Below are 16,307 nucleotides of genomic sequence, written 5' to 3'. Positions count from 1 at the left end.
GTTACTTTCTTGGTGAACAAATATCTCCTCCCATCCTTTTAGATGAGGAAGAACAATGCTTACCATCAGGGAAAGAAATAGAAGTAAAGGCTTCTGTATCCCAAACATCCAAAATAAATATTCAATGGGCTCAGGCCATGGAAGAACTCAAAAAGGATTTTGAAAATTAAGTTAGAGAGGTGGAGAAAAAAACTGGGAAGAGAAATGAGAGAGATGCAAGAAAAGTATGAAAAGCAGGTCAACACTTTGCTAAAGGAGACCCAAAAAAATGCTGAAGAAAATAACACCTTGAAAAACAGACTAACTCAATTGATAAAAGAGGTCTATAAAGCAAATGAGGAGAAGAGTGCTTTAAAAAGCAGAATTAGTCAAATGGAAGAGGAGGTCCAAAAGCTCACTGAAGAAAACAGTTCTTTTAAAATTAGAATGGAACAGATGGAGGCTAATGACTTTATGAGAAACCAAGAAATCACAAAACAAAACCAAAAGAATGAAAAAATGGAAGATAATGTGAAATATCTCATTGGAAAAACAACTGACCTGGGAAGTAGATGCAGGAGAGACAATTTAAAAATTATGGGAATATCTGAAAGCCATGACCAAAAAAAGAGCCTAGACACTTTCTTTCATGGAATTATCAAGGAAAACTGTCCTGATATTCTAGAACCAGAGGGCAAAACCAATATTGAAAGAATCCACCGATCACCACCTGAAAGAGATCCAAAAAAGAGAAACTCCTAGGAACATTGTGGCCAAATTCCAGACTTCCCTGGTCAAGGAGAAAATATTGCAAGCAGGTAGAAAGAAAGCGTTCAAGTACTGTGGAAATACAATCAGGATAACACAAGATCTAGCAGCTTCTACATTAAGGGATGGAAGGGCTTGGAATATCATATTGCAGAAGTCAAAGGAACTAGGACTAAAATCAAGAATCACCTACCCAGCAAAACTGAATACAATACTTCAGGGGAAAAAATGGTCTTTCAATGAAATCGAGGACTTCCAAGCATTCCTGATGAAAAGACCAGGGCTGAAAAGAAAATTTGACTTTCAAATAGAAGAATGAAAAGAAGCGTGAAAAGGTAAGCAGGAAAGAATAGTCATAAGGGACTTACTGAAGTTGAACTGTTTACATTCCTCCATGGAAAGACAATATTTGTAACTCTTGAAACTTTTCAGTATTTGTGTAGTTGGTGAGATTACACACACACACACACACACACACACACATAGAGCCGAGAGCACAGAGTGAATTGAACAAGATGGGATCATATCTTTAAAAAATGAAATTAAGCAGTGAGAGAGAAATATATTGGGAGGAGAAGGGAGAAATGGAATGGGGCAAATTATCTCACATAAAAGAGGCAAACAAAAGATTTTTCAGTGGAGGGAAAAAGAGGGGAGGAGAGGGAAAAACATGAAGCTTACTCTCATCACATTCGACTAAAGGAAGGAATAAAATGCACACTCCTTTTGGTATGAAAACCTATCTTACAATACAGAATAGTGGGGAAGAAGGGGATAAGCAGGGTGGGGGAGTGATGGAAGGGAGGGCAGTGTGAGGAGGGAGCAATTTGAAGTCAACGCTCTTGGGGAGGGACAGGGTCAAAAGACAGGGCAGAAGAAATGGGGGGGCAGGATGGGATGGAGAGAAATATAGTTAGTCTTATACAATACGACTATTATGGAAGTCATTTGCAAAACTACACAGATATGGCCTGTATTGAATTGCCTGCCTTCACAAAGGGAATGGGTGGAGGGGGAGAGATGAAGAGAAGTTGGAAGTCAGAGCTTTAGAAACAACTGTCTAGTAATGTTCTTGCTACTAGGAAATAAGAAATACAGGTAATTGGGTATAGAAAGTTATCTGGCCCTATAGGACAAAAGAGAAGATGGGGACAAAGGAAGGGAGGGATGTGAGAAGAGAGGGTAGACTGGTGATAGGAGCAATTAGAATGCTTGGTGTTTAGGGGTAAGGGAAGGGGAGAAAAGGGGGAGAAAATTTGAAACCCCAAATTTTGTGAAAATGAATGTTAAAAGTTAAATAAATAAATAAATGAAAAGTTTATAACTCTTCTCTACTTTCTTTTACCATATTTTTTTGACATTTTGTAACTGTATTTAAATGAAATTCAGTTTACTTTTCATCCACATTGATGTCTGTAAGCTTTTGAAAGTTGTGGTAGGCACATAAGCAACCAATGTACACAGTTGTTTGGTGAAACTTTATCCTCACTGAGCTTCCGGGAAAAATGAATCTGAATGTGCTATGAGACATTTCTTATTCGTTTGGCCCAAACAGCTTTGTTGAGTCTGGTGTCAGTGTGATTATGTGGAGCTCTCATTTCCTTCATGGAAATTTGTGGATTTCATTTAGAGCCTGAGTGGCTCACTTTCTGAAGAGAAAGGAAGAGTGTGGAGGATTGTCTCTTCTCCACTATTTTTAAAGGAAAGATCATGATCAACTTATTGCACTTGGAGTCTACGGAAGTGACTGAGGAGGGGAATTTTGCTATTTAAGGAAAGCCATGTGCTTTTATTCTATTAATGTCTAAATTAATAAGTACTCACTTGTCTAAAACTAATTACTAGTCAAATAAAATAGCATGAAAGAAGTCAGAGTTCTAAGTACATCACTATAAAATGTCTTTGCATACATCATCATATTTTGTTTTCCTCCCAGTTATCAATTTGCTTAAGATATAGAAACAATAAAAAGAAGCAAGTATATTACCCTCCAGGGTTGTCTTTACAATTATCGGACAGAAAACTTATATGTTGTGTGTTACAGCTAAGAGAAGCTGTTTCAGAATGTCATATTTGATGAAGGAAGCCTCAGAGACAGTAAAATAAGGAATATTATATTAGAAGTTATTACAAAATTATTGTATGCATTTTGTGTTTTTTTCTTATAGGTTTATCGTATTCTACTTTGTGTTAATTATAACTGTTTTCCTTAATAAACTTAATAAATGGACTAAATAAACTGAAACTTCTAGAAACTTTATTACACTGATCTTTGCATCTGCTCTTTTGAATTTATTTTGAATTCTCCATCATGCCTTCCTTCCCCAAGAAACTCATCACTGGGAAATCTCCTTATCCCACAGGCCTGAATTAGCCTTAATATTCATATTTCATCAGTATCCTCTAGTTCTGATTTGATCCTCTCACTAGCAGACAGAACTACGATCTCTGGTGTTCCGTTTAATGAGGTATTCTCTCTATTTCTCATTAGCTACCCTGTTTTTGTACTTCTTTGGACTTCCCCATCATACCAGATACCTTCTCCACCAATGGCACTCCTTACCTTACTTTTCAGTTTCCGTTTCTGTGTTGATTGTCTGTCTTTTTTTGATATATTTAACCCTAGTAATTATTATAAATGATTGGCACATAATTTACATGCTCATAAATGTTTATTGACTACTGTCTTTCTCCCATTGAATTTAAGATACCTGAGAGGAGAGACTATTTTTCTTTTTCTTTTGAATCTTCAGGGCTTAGTACAGTGTTTGGCACATAATAGGGACTCAACAAAAGCTTATAATCTGTTTATTGATCATTGGGCAATGGCCTCAAAAATAGTTCCTTGGACATAAAAGGCTCTTAATAAAGTTTGTTTAATTGAATTTAATTGACTAAAAAGCAAGGGAATATTTCACATGTTTAGTGAAATCCAGATTAAGTTAAAATGATACATATAATAAGTAGAATATGCTTGATTACAAATTCTTTTGTCAGATAACTGCCATAGTATGTAGTTGCCAATAGATACTTTTTAATTGTGAGAAGTTCATAAAGTATTTTTTGAGACTAAAATATTCATATCCTAGATGTGATTAATTAGATGAATAATTAATGGCTTTCAGCCCCTGTCCTAGCACTAAACCTGCTCAGAAAAATGCAGCTGAAATCTCTTTTCCAATACTGCCATTAGAAAGGCATAAAAGCATTTTAATTATACCAAGGCTTGAGATCCCTGGTATGTAAAATTCAGACAATTCTATGATTAGATATTGTTTCTTTGAAACATAACACAAACTGGCATATTTCTTATGCAACTAAAGGCTTACATGTATATCTTAAATTCATATTTTAAGACTTCATTGGTCAAATTTCAAGAGGTTCAAAGAAAAGATAGGTGGTATAGAGTGGTCTGGGACTATGAAAGGGGATTCAGTTTAAGAGGGATGGAAGACTCTTAGAAGTAATTCTAATAAAATAAAGTTGGTCAGAAAGAACAAAAAAAGCATTGAGAATAATTTCAGTTACTATGCTTTTAAAAGATATTCAAAGGATGGAATTGAGGACACAGGATCTATGAAAAATCCTTTAAAGAGACAAGCGTTAGTGTTAAAAACAAGTACAGGTTTAGATTTGTGATGGAAAAAAATGCGAAGAAAGGACTGACTCTTAAAAAACAGTTTTGAGGGTAGGAGAAACAAGGAAAGAATGGATTCACAAGTTGGGCAGAATAAAATGATAGCAGAGAAGTGAGGCTTGCTCAACTGATCACATACATATAATATATATAGTTTTTCCTCTGTGAAGGGAAATGAGCCTTAAACTTTAGATAACAGTGGAATATAATGGCAAGAAAACTGTATTTTGATTCAAAAGACATTGCTTTCCTTTCCTGAAATTTTTTGTGTTACCTTGCTAAAGTCAAGTTTTCTAGATCTCAATTTCATCATTATATAACAAGGAGGTTGGTACTAATGTACCTAATATGTGTGAGTCTCTGACCTAAAATACATGAAAAGATAGATGAAGTTATAAATAGACTAAAAGGCATGCTATTGTCAATGAGGTCAAATAAACTGAATAGGATTGATTGGATTAGAGGGTACTAAAATAATTTGCTGATTATTACAGATTAAATATAAAGTGATATTTTAAGAATCTTGTTGAGAAGGCAAGGGCCATACTTTAACAGGAGCAAGGATCCTGATTTTTTAAAGGAAATAGAAAGTAGAAGAAGCTTGAAATTGATACCTGGGGGTGGGGGGATATGATTTGTCAATTAAGCAGTGGTTACTGAGCACAAAAATGAGCAGATATCATGACAAACCATCAAATAAGCCCATCTATAATGTGAAAAGCAAATCATGTTTCATTCTTTCTTGCTTTCTTCCATCTCTATTTCTTTACCTCCTCCTCTCCTCATCTGCCTCTCTTCCTCCTTTTCTCACTCCCACACTTCCATTATTTATTTCTTGCTCCCTTCTTTTCTCCCTTCTTCTCTTTCTCTGTATCTTTCTTTTTTTCATTATTTAGAAGAAAGTTTTATGATTTCCTAATACACAGAGGGATGGAGGGAGTACTAACTGACAATATTCTTAGCAAGATGTGGAACTGGTTAAATGATAAAAGGCAAAGAATTCTGATTAACAGATCAATAATTAACCAGACAGGTCATGGAGTGGTGCAGATTGTTGTCTTTCACTTTTGTGTCTTTAGCAACTTAATGAATAAGTTGGATGACTAATTACACAGCATAATTTTTAAATTTGTAGGTCACATAAACCTAGGAGAAATAACTAACACAGTGAGTGAGAGAATCACATTTCAAAAATATCTCAAGAGGCTAGAACAGTGGAGAGAACAAAATTTAAAAAGGTGCAATTGAAACGGTATAAATATAAAGTTTGCTTCCCCCATGGCTACACACATGCACACACACACACGTGTGCATATGCATGCACGCACACACACATACACATATGCACGTCCATCATAGACGTCTAGACAACAATTTAAGTTGTCAGGTGCCATTCATTCTGCATGCAGAATATTTTTGATATCCATCTTCCTTTTATTTCTAATGCAAATGACCAATATCTTAATTCAAGATCTCATCATCTTTCACTTGGACTATTTTAATTTTCTTCTAATTAGTGTTCCTACTTCTTGTATCTCCTTCTTGAAATTCATCTTCTGTGTAGCTGCTAAAATCATATTTCTAGAGCAAAGGGGTAATCATGTCATCCCAGTGCCTGCAAGTTTTCACAGTTCCCTTGTTGCCTCCAGGATAAAATACAAGTATTTAAAGCCCTATGTAATCAAGTGCCAACATATGCAAATAATTTTGCAAATCTTTAAGTGCTATATAAATAAATGTTTTTTGCTATTGAGTAGAGTTCAATTGATTACCTCACCTCATTTAAACATAATTACCTTTGTGAGATAAAGTTTTTCTTGATTGTATCAATTAGAACTAGGGGTAGACCTAGACACACAGAACCAAAGATATAGTAAGTAAGTTCAGTATAAGGTCTTTTCTGACTTTATAGGAAGGTAGATTTGAATGGCTAGAAGATGCACAGTTAACTTGGGCTTTACTTACTAGAAATATTTCCTCCCCTCCCCACCTCTCCCTTTCCCTTCCCTTCTTCTTGAGCCTATTAGACTCTGAAGCTCAGAAACCATGAGGTCCCTGCCCCCTGCCTAAAGACTCTCTTCTGAACCCTGCTGGATTCAGAGTGATTATCAATAGTAACTTTTGTTATTTCCCTCCCAGCCTGATAACTTTCTTTTCATTTCCTCATTAAAGGGACCGTACCCTGACTGCTTCTTACAGAGGCTTATTCAATTAACCCTAAGTGAGTACCTGTATAGACCTTGGTCAAAAGGGGCCAAGGTCTCCCAGTGTGTCCTGGATCATCTCCACTCATCCTGAGGAATATCAAGTCACTGAGTTCAGGTGACTCTGGAGAAGTGAGGCTGGTGACCTTGCACAGTCCTCCCTCACTTCAAAGTCAAGTACAAATCATGTCATCATTTCTCTGATGTCATGATCTTCTTCAGTAATGAAGGATGAACATAACAATAACATACAATATTAATGTATTTGGCCACAGAAATTTTATGAAAGCAGAGGTTACTTCAAACATTATTAGATATTTGAGGGTTTGGAATTTGGGAGAGAGGAATAAGAGATCATCAGATCAGAAACACAAAGTCAAGTGATGAAAGGATAAAAAGCAAGTAGGATTGATTTGGGGCAGATAAGGGAGAAACTGAGAAGAGTGACTTGATTTTCCTCAGTTCTCAGCTGTTTCACAAGCAACATCTTAAGCAATAATTTTTGGTTATATTTCACAAATCTAGTGGTTTGTTCATATCATTGATCTTCATTGTTTTCAAGTGATGAAGATTTACTTTCTGTTAAAGATTTCAGTAAGTATTTAATATTTGTGTATTCCACGAACATCCATTATTCCTTTTCCTCCCTTTGTATGAGTTGTGCTTGTTTTTATAAATATTTTAGAATAATGATGATGGGTCCAATATTTCAAAAATATTCTATAGTTATCATTTTTCCAAAGACACTTTCCACATCTATTGACTCATTTTACAATTCCAACAGTGTATTTTGGCTTTTTTTCATAGGTGTTAACTGTTTTATATATGTTTTTATCTAGCTTTGGTTTCAAGATACTACTAAGTCTTCTGACATACATAACCACAGTTTCTGTTTTGCTTTTCCTCATCATTTTATATTATATCTGTTTTGTTTAGGAGAAGTCAAGGTATATTTGCATTATTTCTTTAGACATTTGATGCAATTTGACCTCTAGGTTCAAAATCAAATATATCATTATAATGATATTGTTTCATTGTCTATGGTGCCTTTTAGCAGGATATAGTTTCCTTCCTTATCTCTTTTGATTATATCTATTTTTGCTTTTGCTTTGTCTGAGATTAGGATTGCTACTCCTTTTCTTACATCAGCTGAAGCACAACATATTCTGCTCTAACCTTTGACCTTTACCTTATTTGTATCCCCCCATTACAAATGTGTTTCTTACAAAGAACATATTGTTGGATTGCGATTTTTAATCCATTCTTCTACCTGCCTCCATTTAATGGGAGAGTTTATCCCAGTCACATTTACAGTTATGCTTGCTATCTGTGTCTTTCCCTCCATCCCCTTTCTCCTTGTTTATGCTTTTAGTTCTCTCTTCGCCCTTCAGCTTTACAATATAGTTTTAATTTTTGACCACCAACTCCCACAGTCTTCTCTGCCTTCCTTCAGCACCCCTCCTTTCTACTCCCCTTTACCTCTTCCCTCCCTTTTAGCCTCCCCCCTTTCTTTCCCCCTTCCTCTTCTACTGCCTATAGATCTAGTTAGATTTATATGCTTAATTAAGTTTGTCATTCCCTCCTTGAACCAAATCAGATGAGAGTAAATATAAAACAATGCTTACCATCCTCCCTTCTTTCCCTCTACAGTAATATTATTTTGTGCCTCTTCCTGGGTTGTAATTTACCATTTTTTTCTTCCTCCTTTTCACATCACCTTTTACAATAACTTCTTATACTTTAATCACATTTTTTTTTTATTATCACATCAGTTACTTTATGCCCTCACCCTCTATCTATGTATGTCCCTTTTGTATTTCATAGTAAATATGCAGTTTTCAAGATTAACAAGTATCATCTTCCATTATAAGAATGTCAACAGTGTGCCCTTATTGAGTAACAAGTTGTTTTGTGTTTTTTTTCCCCCTGTTTATTTTTATATGTCTCTCTTGAGACCTGCTTTTGAAGAGATCTGGCCTTTTCATCAGCGAGGTCTGGAAATATTTTATTTCATTGAAAGTCCATAAAGTTGCCCAATGTATTGTGCTCAACTTTGCTGGGTAATTAAGCCTTGGATGTAGTCTTAGCTCCTTTGCCTTACGGAATATTATATTCCAGTTCCTTTGGTCTTTTGATTTAGAAGCTGCAAGGTCTTGTGTGATCCTCACTGTAACTCCTTTCCATTTGAATGCTTTCTTTCTAACTGGTTGTAATATTTTCTCCTTCACTTGGTAGTTCTGGAATTTGGCAATGATATTCCTTGTTGTTTTATTTTGTGATCTCTTTCTGGAGGTGAACTATGGATTCTTTTGATGACTATATTGCCCTCTGGTTCTATAACTTCTGTGAAGCTTTTCTTTATGATTTCTTGAACGATATTGTCCAAGATCTTTTTTTCATCATGGCTTACTGGTAGGCCAATAATTCTTAGATTTTCTCTCCTGAATCTATTTTCCAGATCAGTTGTTTTTCTAATTAGATATTTGACATTTTCTTCTATCTTTTCGTTCTTTAGATATTGTTTGACTGATTCTTGATGTCTCAATAGATCATTAGCTTCTCCTTCCCAATTCTAATTTTTATCAAGTTGTTTTATTCAGTTAACTCTTGCATATCCTTTTCAATTTGTCCAATTATTCCTTTTAAGGTATTATTTTCTTCACTTAGTTTTTGTACTTATTTTTCCATTTTTCCAATATTCCCAGTTAGATTTTTTGCTTCCCTTTCCATTTGTCCAATATTCCTTTTTAATGTACTTTTCACTTCTGTGAATTCCTTTTTCATACTTTTAAAATCATTAGCCAGTTTTTTCTTCTGTTTCTCTAATTTGGCTTTGAAAATCCTCACCTTTTCCAAGAGTGCTCTTTGTGCTTCTGACCTGTTTACAGACCCTTCTGAAATTTCAGATGAGAGTACAGTCTCAATGCTATCCTCTTTGGTATTTGTGTTTTGGTCCATGTTCCCGTAGAAAGATTCTTTGGTCTTTTCTTTCCTGCTTTAATTCTTACTCATGATGATGAATAAGCCCTTTTCCTGGCTTTTAAAGTAGATCTCTGCTTCTAGGGCACTAGGGACTCTGTTGCATAGTTCTTCTGCCTTGAGCTTTAGGCTTTGTGTGTTGCGGGCTCTAGTTCTTTCAGCTAGAAGCTGAAGTGCTGCAGCTTACCTGGTGCTGAGCTGTTGGGTGTGAGAAAGCAGAGGCCAGGTGAAGCCTTTCTGTATTTCCATGGATTTACCCTGGAGCTAGCTTGTTAAGTGTGGGGGAGGGGTGGTCTGACCACAGGAGGTCTCCTCTTCTGAGGTAGAGCACAGAGAAGCTTAGTGATTGGTGATGATGGCTGCCCTAGTGTCTTCCCAATTCCTTTCAGGAGCTAAGGCATGCCTGGGGTCCTGGTGTTCACGGTTTCAGGTCTCCACCCCCATAGAGCTCTGGATCTGCTCTTGGTTTGCTGAGTTGGGGCTGTCTGGGATAGCTCTGGTCTTGCACTGGTCCTCTTCATGCAGTGCAAAAGGGACACTCCTTAGCGATTTTCCTAGCCTTACATGCTAAGAGCCTTTTTGACTCCTCTGATGATCCTACTGTTCCACCATTTTTCTGGGGAAATATTTTTGGGTTCTTTCAAGGTCAACAAGGGGATTTGGAGAGAGAATTTACAGATCACTCCACCATTTTGGCTCCTGGAAGTTCCACCAGGCTTTCATAAATTCCCAAGAAGCTCATTTATTATTAATATCACACCATTATCCCTCCTGATTCTACCACTGATTCTCCTTGTCCTGACTGGTACAGATCATTGTGTTTAGTAGTGCACTGGAGACTATCTGACACAGGAGATTGAATCACACCAGTAAAATCTGGTGTTGGGAAAGGAAGCCAGTCCTGGAAGAGGAGTTGGAAACTGAGCAGATAATGAAATAGTGACAACTAAAAGCTAGATAAATGAATGAATGAGTAGGGCAAATCTCTGAAGAGTATATGGATACTGCAGGGGTGACATGAAGAGGAAGAATATTTCTTTATATTGATATCTTGAGACAAAGGCCTAGTTATCCTGTTTTATTTATAGTTCTCATTCTTTTGCCTCCTAATTATTAGTGCATTTTCTCCGTCACATTACCTTTTATGAATTTTTATTTTGTCTTCCCAATATTGTAAAGATTTCTTGAGGGCAAGAATTGTATTTACTTTGTTGTCTTTATGTCCCCAGGACATATTGAAAAGTTTTTAAAGCATTATTTTAACTAGACTTTTGCTTTTATTTTATTTTGTTGTTGTTGTTTTTGTTTTAGGGAACTTCTAATGATGATCTTGCTCTGTGGATGTAAACGAGACCTTATTTACATCTTAGAAATTCGCCTGGGACACAGAAAGAAAAGTACCTTTCCTATGATTAAAATTCTAGAACGTATCAGAGATAAATTGAACCCAAATCCAAAGGCAGTTTTATCTCTATGACATCAGTTTCTTTCTATCCTTGAATATTCTGTATTCTTATGAAACTCATCCAATACGAGTAACTCAACTCAATTCATTTCAAAAAGTAATTCTTTTTGTTCCAAGGTATTTTATTTTATTCCAAATTCCTTAGTAATATACAGAGTCTTTGAAGATATCCACATGAATAACACCATAATGTCTAGAATAAGATGAATCTCCCATTGTACTCTACTTTTAGATACATTACCTCATTTTACTTATTTGTAAAATAAGCTGATTGAAATTCATGTCTTCTAAGTTTATGCAGGCTCTAAATTTACAACAGAGAGAGAAGCAATAGTTTGATTACTGGGGAATGCTTCTTGATGGTTTTCAGTGTTTTGGAATGAATAGAATTGACTGAACTGATAGTTAACATCTTTTACTTTGAAGTCAGGGGTTACATGTCAGGGATATTATTATGGATACATGTATTTTTTTTTCCAAATAGATATTAGACTTGATGATCTTGGAAGGGTCATCAAACAGTAGAAAACATTTTTATGATTTTCTAAATTCAGTTTGTGATTCTGTCTACTATTTTGAAAGAAAATATTCCTTTCAATAGTAAAACGACAACTTCATTCTGTTTTAGCAGGTTATGTTGAATTTTTATAGGTGGCCTGGGAAATGTATACGTGGAAGTCATAAAACTCCACTTGTTTACATTTTTGCAATGATTAGTTTCCTATTAATATTACTGATCAGTTTTTCATAAAATTTCAAATGTAATTTCTCCAACTTGTCAGCAATGAGAACACAAGTGTCTACAAAGCACAGTATGAAGAGATGACAGGTCTAGAGCTGAAAGGGACCTTCAGTCTCCTCCATTTCAACCTTTTCATTTTTTTAAGTAAAGATAATGAAGCCCCAGGAGTTTAAGTGACTTGTCCAGGTTTATATAGCCAAGTTTTGGAGGTGAGATTTGAACCCAGATCTTATTAACAATTTTTAATTTGGTATTTTATGTTCCCCAATTACATCTAAAAACAATGTTCAGTATTTGCTTTTTAAATAGAGTTCCAAATTCTCTTCCTCCCTCACCCCTTACATTGAGAAAACAAGCAATTTGATAGAGGTACTACATATATAGTCACATAAAATATAGTTTCATGTTAGTCATGCTGTAAGAGAAAACATAGACCAAAATAAAATTTAAGAAAAATAAAGTAAAAAGAAAAGCATGCTTCAATCTTTATTTAGACTCTATCAGTTATTTCTCTGGGAATGGATATCATGTTTCATCGTAAGTTTTTCAGAGCTGTCTTGGATCATTATGTCACTAAGAATTGCTAAATCATTCAGGGTCAATCATCTTACTGTGTACAACATTCTACTTGTTCTACTCAATTCACTTGGTATCAATTAGTGTAAGTCTTTCAAGTTTTTTTTTCTGAGAGAATCTAGCTCATCATTTCTTATAGCACAATAATATTTTATCACAATCACATGGTGCAACTTATTCAGCCATTCTCCAATTAATATGTATTCCCTCAGTTTCAAATTCTCTGTCACCAGAAAACTACTATTATAAATATTTGTGTACACATAGGTCCTTTACTTTAGTGGTATTTCTAGAACCTAGATCTTCTTGACTCTGATTTCAGAACCCAAGATACTACGTATGCCTTTGTTGGGGATGGAAGCTCAATTCCAGGTGGACAGTCTCGGGCGGGTAAAGGTGGGAACTTCTAAATCTTAGAGTTCTCACGAGACCCCCTAGGAAACGACTGGGAATCGAGGTGAACCGAGCTATCTCGTGTATTTCCGCCTCTTCCCGTGAGAAACGTGATGGGAGAGAGCTCTCCCCGCCCTCGAGATTGTCCCAGATCTGGGCACACTATTGTTATCTAACAGCACGGTATTCAGATGCAAATTATGCTGCTGGAGGGTTTAAGTAGGATCAGGAAAGCCTGAAAGCTCTCTTGGGCGGAGGGCCGCGGAGCAGTGAGGACAACAAGGCTCCGCTTTTCCTCTCTCTTCTCTCCCCTCCCCCTCTCTCCCCACTTACACTTCTACTTCCAATCTCTTATTGTAAGATCTTTGCCTCCTTGGGAGATTCTTCGCTCCCTCCTAAGGAAGAATTCCCCTGCACTTGTAACTAGACCCAGAAATAAAGCTCAACCCTTGTTCGACTCTGGAACGTCCTTTCTCTCATACGAGCATCCAGTTTGGCCAACCGAAGACCTCGGGATAGAAGTAAGAAGACTCAGGTAGCCCTCAGGCCTCTAGGCCTGGCATGCCTTACTGTCTCAAATTCTGTTTAAGAATCAGAAGTAAGAAAAAATAATTTTGAAAATAGTTAAACATATAACCTATGAACACTGATCCACAAAACATATCTTTTATTTAAAAAACCTTATGTTGCCTATGTGATGCTATTTACTACTCTTGCTCTTTTTAATCAATTGATCATTTTATTATTAGATGAAATTGTTATTTTTTCTTCCAATATGCTACTTTTCTGCAATAAAATATGATTTCTGTATCACCATGCAATATGAAAATACATCTTTAGATAAATAAGATGTATATGGATTGCTCTTTTGTGTATTCATTTGCTTGTTTATTTTTTAAATTTTCTTTACCCCAAGATTCCACTCTAACCAACTAAATTTGAAAAGTTTTAAGTAGAGTTCTGAGGGAAAAATACTGTCAAGTTATATTCATGGGTACTTCTCTCTATCATATGAGGGTTTATATTTTAAGTAAATAGCATATGCAGTGTAAATATCTCAGAAAAGATAAAACATAAAAGAAATAACAAGGCAGAGAGAGACCAAACATTTCTTTAGTATAATCTACATGTTATGATCTCTATGACATCACGTGACATAGGTTAGATTGACTTGAAGGTGAGATGCAACTGCAGAATTCTTCTCAAAGTCATGCAAGTACAGCAAATTCATTTTCCTCCTTCGCTCTTGTGGGGTTTCAAGAAGAAAAGTTTGGGGTTGAAGGATTAGCCCCAGAAGAGTCACTTATTTGATGAGTATCCTGCTTACTCTGCTTATTCTCAGGTTCATTGATCAAGATGATTGCCTTCCTCTGCCCAGAGCTGTGCCAGGCAGGCAGAGGGAAGGGATCATTTGCTGTGATTGTGAGTCCATAGGGCAGGACACATCTTTGAGTGCTCTGCCAACCAACCAGTACACTGCGCTTTTTGATAATAAAAAAATAATAAAGTAAGTCAAACAGTCCCTATGCCAGGAAGAAATTCCATTCCATTCTGCTTCCAGGACAGTTATATTGCCATTTGAAACAGCCAGTGAACTTTGTTAGATGAGAAAATAGTTTCCACATGGAAATGATAAGTGAAACATTGTTTGAAGGATTTAAAACCACAATAAACTAAGTAAGGTAGGGCTAGCTGAAGGAAAAAAAATAATGTTTTGACTAAAGGTGATTAAATGTGAATAAGGGTATTTTTCCTCTAAAAAGTTTTGACTCAAATGCTTCACCCCCACATAACCCTCACACGCCTCACCATGCAATGGAGGAAAATTATTTGTATAATTGCAGGGGGTGAAAAAGAGTTGTCTTGAGTTATAGTGGTGTATTTTCATATAGACATTTAAATACACATATACATTATACAGCATATACACACATATGTATTTCTAAATGATCCTAAAATGTTCACCAGATACTCATAAAATATATATATATATATATATATATATATATATATGTTGCTACTAATTATACTATTTGATAGAAATTATTGCAATATCAAAGGATTTTACAATCTTTCCACACTGAAGACATCAGTCAAAGTTTGTGGACAGAAATAACATTGCCTAAGGCACTGTGAATAAGTGATCTTCTTCAGCAGATTTTTACACTGAGGTCACAGCATAGGAAGATATGAATCAGTTCTTATTTTTTAATACTACAACTAAAAATGTGCATTTAATAGACCAATTAAGGGAATCAATGAAAGTGTAAATGGACAAATACCATATATTAGAAAGAAAAAATAGTGTAACTAATAATAGTATAAAATTTCTTAATTTTTTCTTTCAAAATTTTTATAGCAAACCCAAACATTTTAAAGAAAAAATACATAGAAAATCTTCCATTATAATTGCTATGCACAACTTTGAGTTAACTATTCTTTCTGTGCAATCATGCTGTCCTTTGTGTAATAAAACCTTATTAAAATTAGATGCATTAATTTTAAATTCATGATTATTGAGATTCAGTTAGAGCCAAAGGTAATTTTATGCTACACATCAAATGGAAATATTTCCTAAACAAATGTGCCAGAAAAGGATTGCTGGGAAATTTTAGTTATATGTAAGAGAATGTATGCATTTTAATCTCTTGAGCAGCAACAATTTGTTCATGATAACTATATGTTCTTATTACAAATGATTCTTTTTAATTTAACAAAGAAATTAATGGTTCTATTTGGCCACATTCTTCAGCAATCAGTTCATGCTACTTTAAATGCTTGTTTTTTTTTTTTTCTTTAGAACCTTCATGGAAGTATATTCTCTTTGCTATCATGGAAGCCTAAGCAGAAAAGCTGTAGGTATTAATACAGATCCATTAGCACTACCAGGTACTTACTCAGCACAGTATTTCAGGTGCCTATCTCCTACATTAACTTCAAGAAATGAATGATTTTGTCAATACAGGTTTAGTTTCCACCCCATGGAACTTTAGGGTACATTATGGTCATCCTTACAACTGGGATAATAGTGCCATAGATTTAAGGCAAGAAGATAACCTCAGAAGTAGTCTTATATAACTCCATCATTTTGTACATGCAGAAAATGAGGCCCAAGGAAGTTTGTCCCAAATAATAACGTTAGTAAATATTTCAGATTCTATTTGAAATTCACTTTTCCCACTCCAACTGCCATATTCTTTATAATGTACCACAGTGACACTCAAATTCAAAGTAAAATAAATGTAAATTAAAACTAGACTGATGGTGGGTCGGTTATGTCAGTTCAATACAGAATGACTGTGTACTGTGTGAAAGCACCAGGGAATGGTGAATAAAAAGTTGTTCTTATAGTTAGGAAGGCATAGATTTGAGTACAGCCTTTGCCATCTTTAATGAAATTTATATTCGTAATTAACTAGAGTAGTGAATAACCATAAGGGAGCTTTTAACTGTCCGGGGCCTCCAGGTAACTCTGTAAGATAATACCTTAGAGAGAAGTAATGGAGGAATAGTCCCTACTGGAAATCCCTTACTCTGATAAAGTCATAGAGTTAAATCTTCAAT

The 16,307-nt window shown here is 35.4% G+C and overlaps 1 pseudogene; it reads right to left on the bottom strand.

The window, feature by feature from the left end:
- The window catches only part of LOC140512312 (RNA-binding protein EWS pseudogene), a 175,098-nt pseudogene that overhangs the window by 91,411 nt on the left and 67,380 nt on the right, over positions 1 to 16,307 (bottom strand).

The sequence above is a fragment of the Notamacropus eugenii genome, chromosome 6, assembly GCF_028372415.1.
Source record: "Notamacropus eugenii isolate mMacEug1 chromosome 6, mMacEug1.pri_v2, whole genome shotgun sequence".
Lineage (NCBI taxonomy): Eukaryota > Metazoa > Chordata > Mammalia > Diprotodontia > Macropodidae > Notamacropus > Notamacropus eugenii.
This window is presented reverse-complemented; position numbering and strand designations above follow the sequence as displayed.